The sequence below is a fragment of the Budorcas taxicolor genome, chromosome X (assembly GCF_023091745.1).
Source record: "Budorcas taxicolor isolate Tak-1 chromosome X, Takin1.1, whole genome shotgun sequence".
Lineage (NCBI taxonomy): Eukaryota > Metazoa > Chordata > Mammalia > Artiodactyla > Bovidae > Budorcas > Budorcas taxicolor.
Window position 1 is genome coordinate 76041286 of NC_068935.1, and position 15167 is coordinate 76056452.

Genomic DNA, 15167 nt, shown 5'->3' on the forward strand with positions numbered 1-15167 from the left:
CTGTCCATCACCAACTCCTGGAGCTTGCTCAAACTCATGTCCATCGAGTTGGTGATGCCATCCAACCATCTCATTCTCTGTCGTCCCCTCTCCTCCTGCCTTCAATCTTTCCCAGCATCAGCATCTTTTCCAATGAGTCAGTTCTTCACATCACTCAGTATTAGAAAAATTCAAATCAAAACCACAGTGAGGTATCATCTCACACTGGTCAGAATGGCCATCATCAAAAAATATACAAACAGTAAATGCTGGAGAGAGGGTGGAGAAAAGGGAACCCTGTTACACTTTTAGTGGAAATGCAAATTGATACAGCTACTATGGAGAACAGAACTTTTTAAAAACCTAGGAATAAACCTACTATGCAACCCAGCAATCCCACTACTGGGCATATACCCTGAGAAAACCATAATTGAAAAAGACCCATGTACTCCAATGTTTATTGCAGCAGTATTTACAATAGCTAAGACATGGAAGCAACCTAGATATCCATTGTCAGATGAATGGACAAGGAGGTTGTGGTACATATACACAATGGAATATTACTCAACTATAGAAAGGAATACATTTGAGTCAGTTCTAGTGAAGTGGATGAACCTAGAGCCTATTATACAGAGTGAAGTAAATCAGAAGGAGAAAGTCAAATACTGTACATGAAAGCAGATATACAGAATCTAGAAAGATAGTACTGATGATCTTATTTGCAGGGGAGCAAAGGAGACACAAACATTTTGGATACAGTTAGGGAAGGAGAGGGTGGGATGAGATGAAAGAATAGCATTGAAACATACACATTCAGTTCAGTTCAGTTCAGTTGCTCAGTCATGTCCGACTCCTTGCAACCTCATGAATCACAGCATGCCAGGCCTCCCTGTGCATCACCAACTCCCGGAGTTCACTCAGACTCACATCCATCGAGTCAGTGATGCCATCCAGCCATCTCATCCTCTGTCGTCCCCTTCTCCTCCTGCCCCCAATCCCTCCCAGCATCAGAGTCTTTTCCAATGAGTCAACTCTTCGCATGAGGTGGCCAAGGCACTGGAGTTTCAGCTTCAGCATCATTCCTTCCAAAGAAATCCCAGGGTTGGTCTCCTTCAGAATGGACTGGTTGGGTCTCCTTGCAGTCCAAGGGACTCTCAAGAGTCTTCTCCAACACCACAGTTCAAAAGCATCAATTCTTCAGCGCTCAGCCTTCTTCACAGTCCAACTCTCACATCCATACATGACCACTGGAAAAACCATAGCCTTGACTAGACGGACCTTTGTTGGCAAAGTAATGTCTCTGCTTTTCAATATGCTATCTAGGTTGGTCATAACTTTCCTTCCAAGGAGTAAGCGTCTTTTAATTTCATGGCTGCAATCACCATCTGCAGTGATTTTGGAGCCCCCCAAAATAAAGTCTGACACTCTTTCCACTGTTTCCCCATCTATTTCCCATGAAGTGATGGGACCAGATGCTATGATCTTCATTTTCTGAATGTTGAGCTTTAAACCAACTTTTTCACTCTCCTCTTTCACTTTCATCAAGAGGCTTTTTAGTTCCTCTTCACTTTCTGCCATAAGGGTGGTGTCATCTGCATATCTGAGGTTATTGATATTTCTCCCAGCAATCTTGATTCCAGCTTGTGTTTCTTCTGGCCCATCGTTTCTCATGATGTACTCTGCATATAAGTTAAATAAGCAGGGTGACAATATACAGCCTTGATGTACTCCTTTTCCTATTTGGAACCAGTCTGTTGTTCCATGTCCAGTCCTAACTGTTGCTTCCTGACCTGCATATAGGTTTCTCAAGAGGCAGGTCAGGTGGTCTGGTATTCCCATCTCTTTCAGAATTTTCCACAGTTTATTGTGATCCCACAGTCAAAGGCTTTGGCATAGTAAATCAAGCAGAAATAGATGTTTTTCTGGAACTCTCTTGCTTTTTCCATGATCCAGTGGATGTTGGCAATTTGATCTCTGGTTCCTCTGCCTTTTCTAAAACCAGCTTGAACATCTGGAAGTTCATGGTTCACGTATTGCTGAAGCCTGGCTTGGAGAATTTTGAGCATTACTAGCATGTGAGATGAGTGCAATTGTGCGGTAGTTTGAGCATTCTTTTCTTTGAGCATTGAGCATTTGAGTTTGAGCATTGCCTTTCTTTGGGATTGGAATGAAAACTGACCTTTTCCAGTCCTGTGGCCACTGCTGAGTTTTCCAAATTTGTTGGCATATTCAGTGCAACACTTTCATATGTAAAATAGATATCCTGTGGGAGTTAGATGTATGACAGAGGGAACCCAAAGCCACATAGAGGGTGACCACCTAGAGATGTGGGATGGGGAGGGGGTGGGATGGGAGTTCAAGAGGGATGGGGCATGTGTATACCTAATGATGATTCATGTTGATGTATGAGAAAACCATCACAGTATTTAATGTAATTATCCTCTAATTTTAAAAAAACTTACATTGGTATATTACTACTAACTAAACTCCAAACTTCATTCAGATATCACCAGTTTTCCTATTAATGTCTTTTTTTTTAAAGTACTAGAATCCAGTCCGAGGTTTAATCAGTCCATTGCATTTAATCATCATGTGTCGTTACTCATCTCTGATCTGTGGCAGTTTCTCAGTTTTTCCTTTTTTTGTCCATAACTCTAACATTTTTGTAGAGTACTGGTTAGAAGTTTTGTAGAAGGCCTCTCATTTTCTGTTAGTCTGATGTTTTTCTCATGAGCACACTGGGGTTATTTGTTTTGGAGATTGTTGTTATCATTGTTTAGTCACTAAGTCATGTCCAACTCTTTTGTGACCCCATGGACTATGGCCCAACAGACTGCTCTGTCCATGGTATTTCCTAGGCAAAAATACTGTAATGGGTTGCCATTTCCTTCTCCAGGAGATCTTCCCAACCCAGGGATTGAACTCGTGTTGCCTGCATTGGCAGGCAGAGTCTTTACCAACAAGCCCCCAAGGAAGACCTTTTGGAGAAGACTACCACAGAAGTAAAGTGCCATTTTTATCACATTATATCAAGGAGGGTACATAATATCCCATTCATGGATCACAGCCTTGTTGTGACTAAGAGGCTTGCATAACTCAATGAACTATGGGCAATGCCACCCAGGGCCATCCAAGACAGATGGGTCATAATGAAGAGTTCTGACAAAACATGGTCCACTGGAGGAGAAAACGGCAAACCAATCTTGCTGTGAGAATCTCATGAACAATATGAAAGGGCAGAAAGATTTGACATTGGAAGATGAGCCTCCCAGGTCAGAAGGTATTCAAATGCTACTGGGGAAGAGTTCAGGCAATTACTAATAGCTCCAGAAAGAATGAAGCAACTAGGCCAAAACAAAAATGATGCTCAGTTGTGGATGTGTCTGGTGGTGAAAGTAAAGTCCAATGCTGTAAAAAACAACATTGGATAGGAACCTGGAATTAGGTCCATCGATCAAGGAAAATTGAATGTCATTAAGCAGATGTCAAGATTGAACATCAACATCTTAGGAATCAGTGAACTAAAATGGACGAGAATGGGCAAATTTAATTCAGATGACCTTTATGTCTAATACTGTGGGCAAGAATCCCTTTGAAGAATGAAGTAGCCCTCATATTCAACAAAGGAGTCTGAAATGCAGTACTTGGGTGCAGTCTCAAAATACAATAGAATGATCTCAGTTCATTTCTAAGGCAAACCATTCAACATCAGAGTAATCCAGGTCTATGCCCTGATCAGTAATGCCAAAGAAGGTGAAGTTGACAGGTTCTATGAAGACCTATAAGAACTTCTAGAACTAACACCAAAAAAAAAAAAAAAAATGTCCATTTCATCACAGGGGATTGGAATGCAAAGGTAGGAAGTCAAGAGAAACCTGGAGTAACAGACAAGTTTGGCCTTGAAGTACAAAATGAAGTAGGGCAAAGGTTAACAGAGTTTTGTTACGATAACACCCTTTTCCAACAACACAATAGATGATTCTACACACGGACATCACCAAATGATCAATACAGAAATCAGACTGATTATATTCTTTGCTGCTAAAGATGGAGAAGTTCTATACAGTCAGCAAAAACAATACCTGGAGCTGACTGTAGCACAGATGATCAATTCCCTATTGCAAAATTCAGATTTAAATTGAAGTAAGTACTCCTTAGAAGAAAAGTTATGACCAACCTAGATAGTATATTCAAAAGCAGAGACATTACTTTGCCGACTAAGGTCCATCTAGTCAAGGCTATGGTTTTTCCTGTGGTCATGTATGGATGTGAGAGTTGGACTGTGAAGAAGGCTGAGCGCCGAAGAATTGATGCTTTTGAACTGTGGTGTTGGAGAAGACTCTTGAGAGTCCCTTGGACTGCAAGGGGATCAACCAGTCCATTATGAAGGAGATCAACTCTGGGATTTCTTTGGAAGGAATGATGCTGAAACTCCAGTACTTTGGCCACCTCATGCGAAGAGTTGACTCATTGGAAAAGACTCTGATGCTGGGAGGGATTGAGGGCAGGAGGAGAAGGGGATGACACAGGATGAGATGGCTGGATGGCATCACGGACTCGATGGATGTGAGTCTGAGTGAACTCCGGGGGATGGTGATGGACAGGGAGGTGTGGCATGCTGCGATTCATGGGGTTGCAAAGAGTCGGACACGACTGAGCGACTGAACTGAACTGAACTGAAGTAGGAAAAACCACTAGGCAATTTAGGTATGACCTAAGTCAAATCCCTGACACTTATACAGTAGAGGTGATGAATAGAATAAAGGGATTAGATCTGGTTGACAGAGTGCTTGAAGAACTATGGACAGAGATTCCTAATATTGTGCAGGAGGCAATAACCAAAATCATCCCAAGCAAAAAGAAATGCAGGAGGCAAAATGGTTGTCTGAGGAAGCTTTACAAATAGCTGAGGAAAAAAGAGAAGCAAAAGACAAGGGAGAAAGGGAAAGATATACCCAACTGAATGCAGAGTTCCAGAGAATAGCAAAGAAAGATAAGAAAGCCTTCTTATATGAACGATGCAAAGAAATAGGGGAAAACAATACGGTGGGAAATACTAGAGATCTATTTTTAAAAATTGGAGATATCAAGGGAATATTTCATGCAGAGATGGGCACAATATGGAACGGAAATGGTAAAGACCTAACAGAAGCAAAGGCGACTAGGAAGAGGGGGCAAGAATACAGAGACGAACCACAGAAAAACAGTCTTAATGACCCAGATAAGCACTTGGTGTGGTCACTCACCTAGAGCTGGACATCCTGGAGTGCAAAGTCAAGTGGGCCTTAGGAGGCAATGCTACAAACAAAGGTAGCAGAGGTGATGGAATTCCAGCTGAGCTATTTCAAATCCTAAAAGATGCTGTTGTTAAAGTGCTGCACTAATATGTCATCAAATTTGGAAAACCTAGCAGTGGCCACAGGACTGGAAAGGTCAATTTTTATTCCAATCCCAAAGAAGAGCAATACCAAAGAATGTTCAAACTACCATATAATTGCACTCATTTCACATGCTAGTAAGATTATGTCAAAAGGCTTCTGTGGTACATATACACAACGGAGTATTACTCAGCCATTAAAAAGAATACATTTGAATCAGTTCTAATGAGATGGATGAAACTGGAGCCGATTATACAGAGTGAAGTAAGCCAGAAAGAAAAACACCAATACAGTATACTGACACATATATATGGAATTTAGAAAGATGGTAATGATGACCCTGGAAGAGAGACAGCAAAAGAGACACAGATGTATAGAATGGACTTTTGGACTCTGAGGGAAAGGGAGAGGGTGGGATGATTTGGGAGAATGGCATTGAAACATGTATACTATCATGTAAGAAACGAAGTGCCAGTCTATGTTCGATACAGAATACAGGATGCTTGGGGCTGGTGCATGGGGATGATCCAGAGAGATGATATGAGGTGGGAGGTGGGAGGGGGATTCAGGATTGGGAGCTTGTATACACCCGTGGTGTATTCATGTCAATGTATGGCAAAACCAATACAGTATTGTAAAGTAAAATAAAGTTTAAAAAAATTAAAAAAAAAAAAAAAAGGCTTCAAGCTTGGCTTCATCAGTACATGAACCAAGAACTTCCAGATGTACAAGCTAGATTTTTAAAAGGCAGAACCAGAGATCAAATTACTAACACTCATTGGATCATGGAGAAGCAAAGGAGTTCCAGAAAAACATCTACTTCTTTTCCATTGATTACACTATTCATTGACTGTTTCAGTGACTATGCTGTTGACTACACTATTCATACACTGTGTCATTGACTACACTAAAGCCTTTGACCATGTGGATCACAACAAACTGGAAAGTTCTTAAAGTGATGAGAATGCCAGACCACCTTACCTATCTCCTGAGAAACCTGTATGCTGGTTAAGAAGCAACAGTTAGAACTGAACATGGAACAACTGACTGGTTCAAAATTTGGAAAGGAGTAGGACAAGGCTCTAAATTGTCACCATCCGTATTTAACTTCTGTGCAGAATACATCATGTGAAACGCTGGGCTGGATGAATCACAAGCTGGAATCAAGATTGCCGGGAGAAATGCCATCTACCTCAGGTATGCAGATGATACCACTTTAACAGCAGAAAGTGAAGAGGAACTAAAGAGCCTCTTGTTGAGGGTGAAAGAGGAGAGTGAAAAAGCTGGCTTAAAGCTCAACATTCAGAAAATGAAGATCATGGCATCTGGTCCCATCACTTCATGGCAAACAGAAGGGGGAAAAATGGAAGCAGTGACTGATTTTATTTTCTGGGCTCCAAAATCACTGTGGATGGTGACTGCAGCAATGGAATTAAGACACTTGTTCCTTAGAAGGAAAGCTATGACAAACCTAGACATTGTATTAAAGAGAAGAGACATCAGTTTGCTGACAAAGTTCCATCTAGTCAAAACTATGGTTTTTCTAGTAGTCATATATGGATGTGACATTTGGACCATAAAGAAGGCTGAGTGTTGAAGAAGTGATGCTTTCAAATTGTGGTGCTGGAGAATACTATTGAGAGTCCCTTGGACTGCAAGGAGATCAAACCAGTCAATCTTAAAGAAAATCAACCCTGAATATTCATTGGAAGGACTGATGCTGTAGCTCCAGTACTTTGGCCACATAATGTGAAGAACTGACTCATTGGAAAAGACCCTGATGCTGGGAAAGATTGAAGGCAAAAGGAGAAGGGGTGGAAGAGAATGAGATATTAGATAGCATCACAGACTTAATGGAGATGAATTCGAGCAAACTCCAGGGGATAGTGAAGGACAGGGGAGCCTGAAATGCTACAGTCCATTAGTTCACAAAGAATCAGACACAACTTAGTGACTGAACAACAACAATAACATAATATCATGTATCACTAATATCACTACTTAACTTTGATCACTTTGTTAACCTAATATTTGCCATTTTTATCCAAAGTAAAATTTCTTTTTTTGCCTTTCCATTCTCTATTCTTTGGAAGTAGCTCACTAAGTGTAGGCCCCACTGAAGCTTGTCCTTCAGGAAGGGAGAGTATCTACACATATTATTTGGAATCATCCATAAGGAATATCTGTATCTTTTATACATTAATTTATTCTTACATTTATATGTGTATGAACTCACATAAATTTATTTTATACTTTGAGTTTTAATCCAATATTACTTCATTTACTTTGTTGCTCAAAATTCTCACAGCTTTGTCCATCAGGAATTATTTGAGTTTGGCTCCTGTGGCCCTTTGAAATGTCCCCTTCATGGTATCTTTTCAGTATTGCCTTATTTTCTGGTACTACAAGATACTTCAGACTTATGTGGTATTTTCCTTTCCCTAGTCCTAGAATTCACCAATTCTCCAAAGAACCCTAGTTCCTTTTATTGGAAAATTGTATTTCAAAATGAAGGTATGGGAGCCAAAGAAATCTTAAGGAAGAACAAAGCTGGAAGTGTTATGACCTCTGACTTTATACTGCAAAGCTACAGTAATCAAAACAGTATGGTACTGGGACAAAAACAGACACATAAATCAATGGAATAGAATAGAGAGGCCAGCAATAAACTCAAGCTTAAATGGTCAATTAATATACAATGCAAAATGCAAGAATATATAATACATATATACAGATATATGTATATATGATACAATTATATTCAGTAAATGGTATTGGGAGAACTTGGCAGCTATATTAAAAAGAATCAAAGTGGACTACTTTCTCACATTACACAAAATAAATTCAAAATGGATAGAAGATGTAAACGTAAGACTTAAAACAATAAATCTGCAAGAAATATAGACAGTACATTTTTAACATTAATCTTAGCAATATTTTTTTTATCTGTCTCCTCAGGCAAAGGCAACAAAAGCAAACCTAAATAAATGGGACTACATCAAACTAAAACTCTTTTGTACAGTGAAGAAGACAATCAACAAAATGAAACAGCAGTCTATTGAATGGGAGAAGATAGTTGCAAATGATATATCTCATAAAGGGCTAATATCCAGATTATACAAGGAACTCATTCAACTCAACCAAAAAAACAACAACAACAACAACAACAACAAACACTTAATGTTAAAAATGAGCAGAGGCCCTTGACAGACATTTTTCCAAAGAAGACATACAGATGGCAAAGAGTCATAAGAAAAAATGCTCAACATGACTAATCATCAGGGAAATGTACAGCAAAACCACAATGAAATATCACTGCACAACTGTCAGATTGGCTACTATCAAAAACACAATAAATAAAAAATAATTATCAGAGTATGGAGAAAAGAGTACCCTTTGTGCACTATTCATAGGATTGTAAATTGTTGCACCCACGTTGGAAAACAGTATGGGAGTTCCTCAAAACATAGAAAATAGAACAGCCATAGATCCAGGGATTTCACTTCTGGGTATTTACCTCAAGAAAACAAAAGCACAAATTAAGAAAAATACAAGTACACCAGTGTTCATGGCAGCGTTACTTACAATAGCCAGAGTATGGAAGCAACCCAAGTGTCAATCAATAGATGGATGAATAAAGAATGTGTAACATATGTATATATTGTTATTGTTGTTCAGTTGCTAAATCGTGTCCAACTCTTTGCAATCCCATGAACTTCAGCACACTAAGCTTCCCTGTCCTTCACCATCTCCTGGAGTTTACTCAAACTCATGTCCATGGAGTCGATGATGCAATACAACCATCTCATCCTCTGTTGTCCCCTCATCCTCCAGCCTTCAATCTTTCCCAACATCAGGGTCTTTTCCAATGAGTCAGTTCTTCCCATCAGGTGGCCAAAGTCCTGGAGCTTCAGCACCAGTCCTTCCAATGAATATTCAGGACTGATTTCCTTATGAATGACTGGTTTGATCTCCTTGCAGTCCAAGGGACTCACAAGAGTCTTCTGCAGCACCACAGTTTGAAAGCATCAATTCTTTGTCACTCAGCCTTCTTTATGGTCCATCTCTCACATCTGCACATGACTACTGGATAAACCATAGCTTTGACTATACAGATCTTTGTCAGAAAATTGATGTGTCTGCTCTTTAATATACTGTCTATGTTTGTCATAGCTTTTCTTCCAAGGAGCAAGCGTCTTTTAATTCCATGGCTGCAGTCACCCTCTGCAGTGATTTTGGAGCCCAAGAAAATAAAATAGGTCACTGTTTCCACTTTTTCCCTTTTGTCTGCCATGAAGTGATGGGACTAGATGCCATGATCTTCATTTTTTGAATGTTGACTTTTAACCCTGCTTTATCACTCGCCTCTTTCACCTTTATCAAGAGGCGATTTAGTTCCTCTTTGCTTTCTGCCATTAGAGTGGTATTATTTGCATACCTGAGGTTATTGATATTTCTCCTGGCAATCTTGATTCCAGCTTGTGATTCATCCTACCTGGCATTTTGTATGATGTGCTCTGCATAGAAGTTAAATAGGCAGTGTGACAATATACAACACTGACGTATTCCTTTCCCAATTTTGAACCAGTCAGTTGTTCCATGTCCGATTCTAACTGTTGCTTCTTGTCCTGCATACAGGTTTCTCAGGAGACAGGTAACGTGGTCTGGTATTCCCATCTCTAAGAATTTTCCACAGTCTGTTGTTATCCACATGGTCAAAGACCTTAGCCTAGGCAATGAAGCAGAAGTAGATGTTTTTCTGGAATTCCCTTGCTTTTTATATGACCTAGCAGATATTGGCTATTTGATCTCTGGTTCCTCTGCCTTTTTATAATGCAGCTTGTACATCTGGAATTTCTTGGTCGATATACTGCTAAAGCCTAGCTTGAAGGATTTTGAGCATAATCTTGCTAGCATGGTGACTGAACTGAACTGAACTTGCTAGCATGTGAAATGAGCACAACTGTATGGCAATTTGAACATTTTTGGTATTGCCTTTCTTTGGGATTGGAATGGAAACTGACCTTTTACAGTCCTGTGACCACATGGAAATACCAGACCACCTGGCCTGCCTCTTGAGAAACCTGTATGCAGGTCAGTCAGTCAGTTCAATCACTCAGTCATGTCTGACACTTTGCGACCCCATGAACCGCAGCACGCCAGACCTCCCTGTTCATTACCAACTCCCAGAGTCCACCCAAACCGATGTCCATTGAGTCCATTGATGTCCATTGATGCCATCCAACCATCTCATCCTCTGTCATCCCCTTCTCTTCCTGCTCTCAATCTTTCCAAGCAACAGGGTCTTTTCCAAAGAGTCAGATCTTCACATCAGGTGGCCAAAGTATTGGAGTTTCGACTTCAACATCACTCCTTCCAACGAACACCCAGGACTGATCTCCTTCAGGATGGACTGGCTGGATCTCCTTGCAGTCCAAGGGACTCTCAAGAGTCTTCTCCAACACCACAGTTCAAAAGCATCAATTCTTCAGCGCTCAGCTTACTTCACAGTCCAACTCTCACATCCATACATGACCACTGGAAAACCCATAGCCTTGACTAGATGGACCTTTGTTGACAATGTCTCTGCTTTTGAATATGCTGTCTAGGTTGGTCATAACTTTCCTTCCAAGGAGTAAGCATCTTTTAATTTCATGGCTGCAATCACCATCTGCAGTGATTTTAGAGCCCCCCAAAATAAAGTCAGCCACTGTTTCCACTGTTTCCCTATCTATTTGCCATGAAGTGATGGGAGCAGATGCCATGATCTTAGTTTTCTAAGTGTTGAGCTTAAGCCAACTTTTTCACTCTTCTCTTTCACTTTCATCAAGGGGCTCTTTGGTTCATTTTCTGCCATAAGGGTGGTGTCATCTGCATATCTGAGGTTATTGATATTTCTCCCAGCAATCTTGATTCCAGCTTGTGCTTCCTCCAGCCCAGCGTTTCTCATGATGTACTCTACATATAAGTTAAATAAGCAGGGTGACAATATACAGCCTTGACGTACTCCTTTTCCTATTTGGAACCAGTCTGTTGTTCCATGTCCAGTCCTAACTGTTGCTTCCTGATCTGCATACAGGTTTCTCAAGAGGCATGTCCAGTTGGTCTGGTATTCCCATCTCTTTCAGAATTGTCCACAGTTTATTGTGATCCACACAGTCAAAGGCTTTGCCATAGTCAATAAAGCAGAAATAGATGTTTTTCTGGAACTCTCTTGCTTTTTCCATGATCCAGTGGATGTTTGCAATTTGATCTCTGGTTCCTCTGCCTTTTCTATATCCAGCTTGAACATCTGGAAGTTCACAGTTCACGTATTGCTGAAGCCAGGCTTGGATAATTTTGAGCATTACTTTGCTAGCATGTGAGATGAGTGCAATTGTGCGGTAGTTTGATTATTCTTTGGCATTGCCTTTCTTTGGGACTGGAATGAAAACTGACCTTTTCCAATCCTGTGGCCACTGCTGAGTTTTCCAAATTTGCTGACATATTGAGTGCAGCACTTTCACAGCATCATCTTTCAGGATTTGAAACAGCTCAACTGGAATTCCATCACCTCCACTAGCTTTGTTCATAGTGATGCGTCCGAAGACCCACTTGACTTCACATTCCAGGATGTCCGGCTCTAGGTGAGTGTGAGTGATCACACCATTGTGATTATCTGGGTTGTGAAGATCTTTTTTGTACCGTTCTTCTTTGTATTCTTGCCACCTCTTCTTAATATTTTCTGCCTCTCTTACGTCCATACCATTTCTGTCCTTTGTTGAGCCCATCTTTGCAAAAAATATTCCCTTTCCCTGGTGGCTCAGAGGATAAAGCATCTGCCTGCAATGCAGGAGACCCAGGTTCGATCCCTGGGTTGGGAAGATCCCCTGGAGAAGGAAATGGCAACCCACTCTAGTATTCTTGCCTGGAGAATCCCATGGACAGAGGAGCCTGGCGGGCTACAGTCCACGGGGTCACAAAGAGTCAGACATGACTGAGCAACTTCACTTTCACTTTGTATCTCTAATTTTCTTGAAGAGATCTCTAGTCTTTCTCATTCCATTATTTTCCCCTATTTCTTTGCATTGATCACTGAGGAAGGCTTTCTTATCTCTCCTTGCTATTCTCTGAAATTCTGCATTCAAATGGGTATATCTTTCCTTTTCTGCCTTGCTTTTCACTTCTCTTCTTTTCACAGCTATTTGTAAGGCCTCCTCAGACAGCCAGTTTGCTTTTTTGCATTTCTTTTTCTTGGGGATGGTCTTAATTCCTGTCTCCTGTACAATCTCAGGAAGCAATAGTTAGAACTGGACATGGAACAACAGACTGGTTCCAAATAGGAAAAGGAGTATGTCAAGGCTGTATATTGTCACCTGCTTATTTAACTTATATGCAGAGTACATCATGAAAAATTCTGGGCTGGATGAAGCACAAGCTGGAATCAAGATTGCTGGGAGAAATATCAATAACCTCAGATATGCAGATGACACCACCCTTATGGCAGAAAGTGAAGAAGAACTAAAGAGCCTCTTGATGAAAGTGAAAGAGGAGAGTGAAAAAGTTGGCTTAAAGGTCAACATTCAGAAAGCTAAGATCATGGCATCTGGTCCCATCACTTCATGGCAAATAGATGGGGAAACAGTGGAAACAATGGCTCACTTTATTTTGGGGGGCTCCAAAATCACTGCAGATGGTGATTGCAGCCATGAAATTCAAAGACGCTTACTCCTTGGAAGGAAAGTTATGACCAACCTAGACAGCATATTCAAAAGCAGAGACATTACTTTGTCAACAAAGGTCCATCTAGTCAAGGCTATGGGTTTTCCAGTGGTCATATATGGATGTGAGAGTTGGACTGTGAAGTAAGCTGAGCGCTGAAGAATTGATGCTTTTGAACTGTGGTGTTGGAGAAGACTCTTGAGAGTCCCTTGGACTGCAAGGAGATCCAGCCAGTCCATCCTAAAGGAGATCAGTCCTGGGTGTTTATTGCATAGATTGATGAAGCTGAAACTCCAATACTTTGGCCACCTGATGTGAAGAACCGACTCATTGGAAAAGACTCTGATGCTGGGAAAGATTGAAGGCAGGAGTAGAAGGGGACACCAGAGGATGAGATGGTTGGATGGCATCACCAATTCAATGGACATGAGTTTAGGTAGGCTCCAGGAGTTGGTGATGGAGAGGGAGGCCTGGCATGCTGCAGTTCATGGGGTTGCACAGTCAGACACAAATGAGTGACTGAACGGAACTGAACTGACCACTGCTGAGTTTTCCAAATTTGCTGGCATATTGAATGCAATATATATATATATATATATATATATATATATACACACACATATATATATACATACACACACACACACACACACACACATATACATATACAATGGAATTTTTCTCAGCTGTAACAAAGAATGAAAGCTAAGCATCCCATAGTTAAAGCAATCTATCATGCATTGAAACCAATGTGAGTTAAATTGGATTTAAAAAACAGCTCTAAACAACCTTTCCCCTATATTATTGATGCCACAAATTTTATATTTTAAATCTTGTAGAAAATATTAACAAAAAATAGAGTTAGAAATAAAAATTTCAAAAATACTAGTTTATACATTTGCTCACTAGTTTAACTTTGCTAAAGGTCTTTATGTCTTCATATGGCTCTGAGTTACTTAGAGTTTTGGCCTTTATTTTCAACCTGAGAAACTCCCCTTGGGATTTCCTGTAGGGTGGGTTTAGTGATAATGAATGTCCTCAGCTTTTGTCTTTCTGCTCTTTTAGTTTCCAATCAAAATAGGATTTTCCAAAGTTAAGTCACATATCCTCACCTAGCGCAGTTATTTCACACATTTGTAACAGATTCCTTTGTCACAGTCTTCATTCCATCCTTTATCTCTTGACATCCTGGTTTGTCTTTTAATGTGCATACCCTAAGGCTCATTATCTATGAATTATGGTTTTATATATTTTGACAAATGCATAGTATCATGTATTCATCACCCCAAAACCACAAAGAAGAGTTCTGTCACTCTCAAAATTCTTCTGTGTATTCCCTTTGTTATCAACTACCCTCCTTTTTCCCAACATCCAGAAACTACTGATGAGAATCCCATCCCTATGGTTTTACCTTTTCCAGAGTGTCATATGAATATAATCATACAATATGTAGCTTTTATGTGTGCTTTCTGTCTCTTAGCAAAATGTATTTAAGGGTTATCCATGTTGTTGCACATGGCAGTAGTTCTTTCAAATAGTTCTTTTAAATAGTTCCTCTTTATCATTAAATAATATTCCATTGTAAAGATGTTTATCCATTCTCTTATTGAAAGAAATCTTGATTGTTTATAGGTTTTAGAAGTTATGAATAAAGTTTCTATAAACATCACGTGCAGGTTTTTGTGTGGACATAAGTTCACTTGTGTATATACCTTGGAGTGCATTTTCTGCTATGATTAAACTATATTTAATTCAGTCTCTTTCCAAGAAGTATGACTAGAGAATGTGTGTATGGTGCAGTAGAGTATCTGCTGCTGAGCTTGATTGGAATAGTGATCACTCTCATACCATATTCCCTATGGAAGGAAAACAGAATATCCAAAGGGTGTTCCTCTCACGGGTACCAGAAAGATGAAATTTCTATAAATGACCACTAGATGGCAGGGTACTTGCTGGCCCCGTGGGAGTCAGAAATCTTTGGAAGTTTCTGGGAGACTGTTAAAATTGTGGAGAATGGCCTTGGAACACGTATACTATCATGTAAGAAACTAATCGCCAGTCTATGTTTGATGCAGGATACAGGATGCTTGGGGCTGGTGCACGGGGATG

General features: G+C 40.2%; 1 non-coding gene across 1 annotated transcript; it reads left to right on the forward strand.

The window, feature by feature from the left end:
- Positions 1 to 12148: 12148 nt before the first annotated feature.
- Positions 12149 to 12220, forward strand: TRNAC-GCA (transfer RNA cysteine (anticodon GCA)). The gene has a single exon. It is a non-coding gene; the product is annotated as a tRNA-Cys (tRNA).
- The last annotated feature ends 2947 nt before the right edge of the window (positions 12221 to 15167 follow it).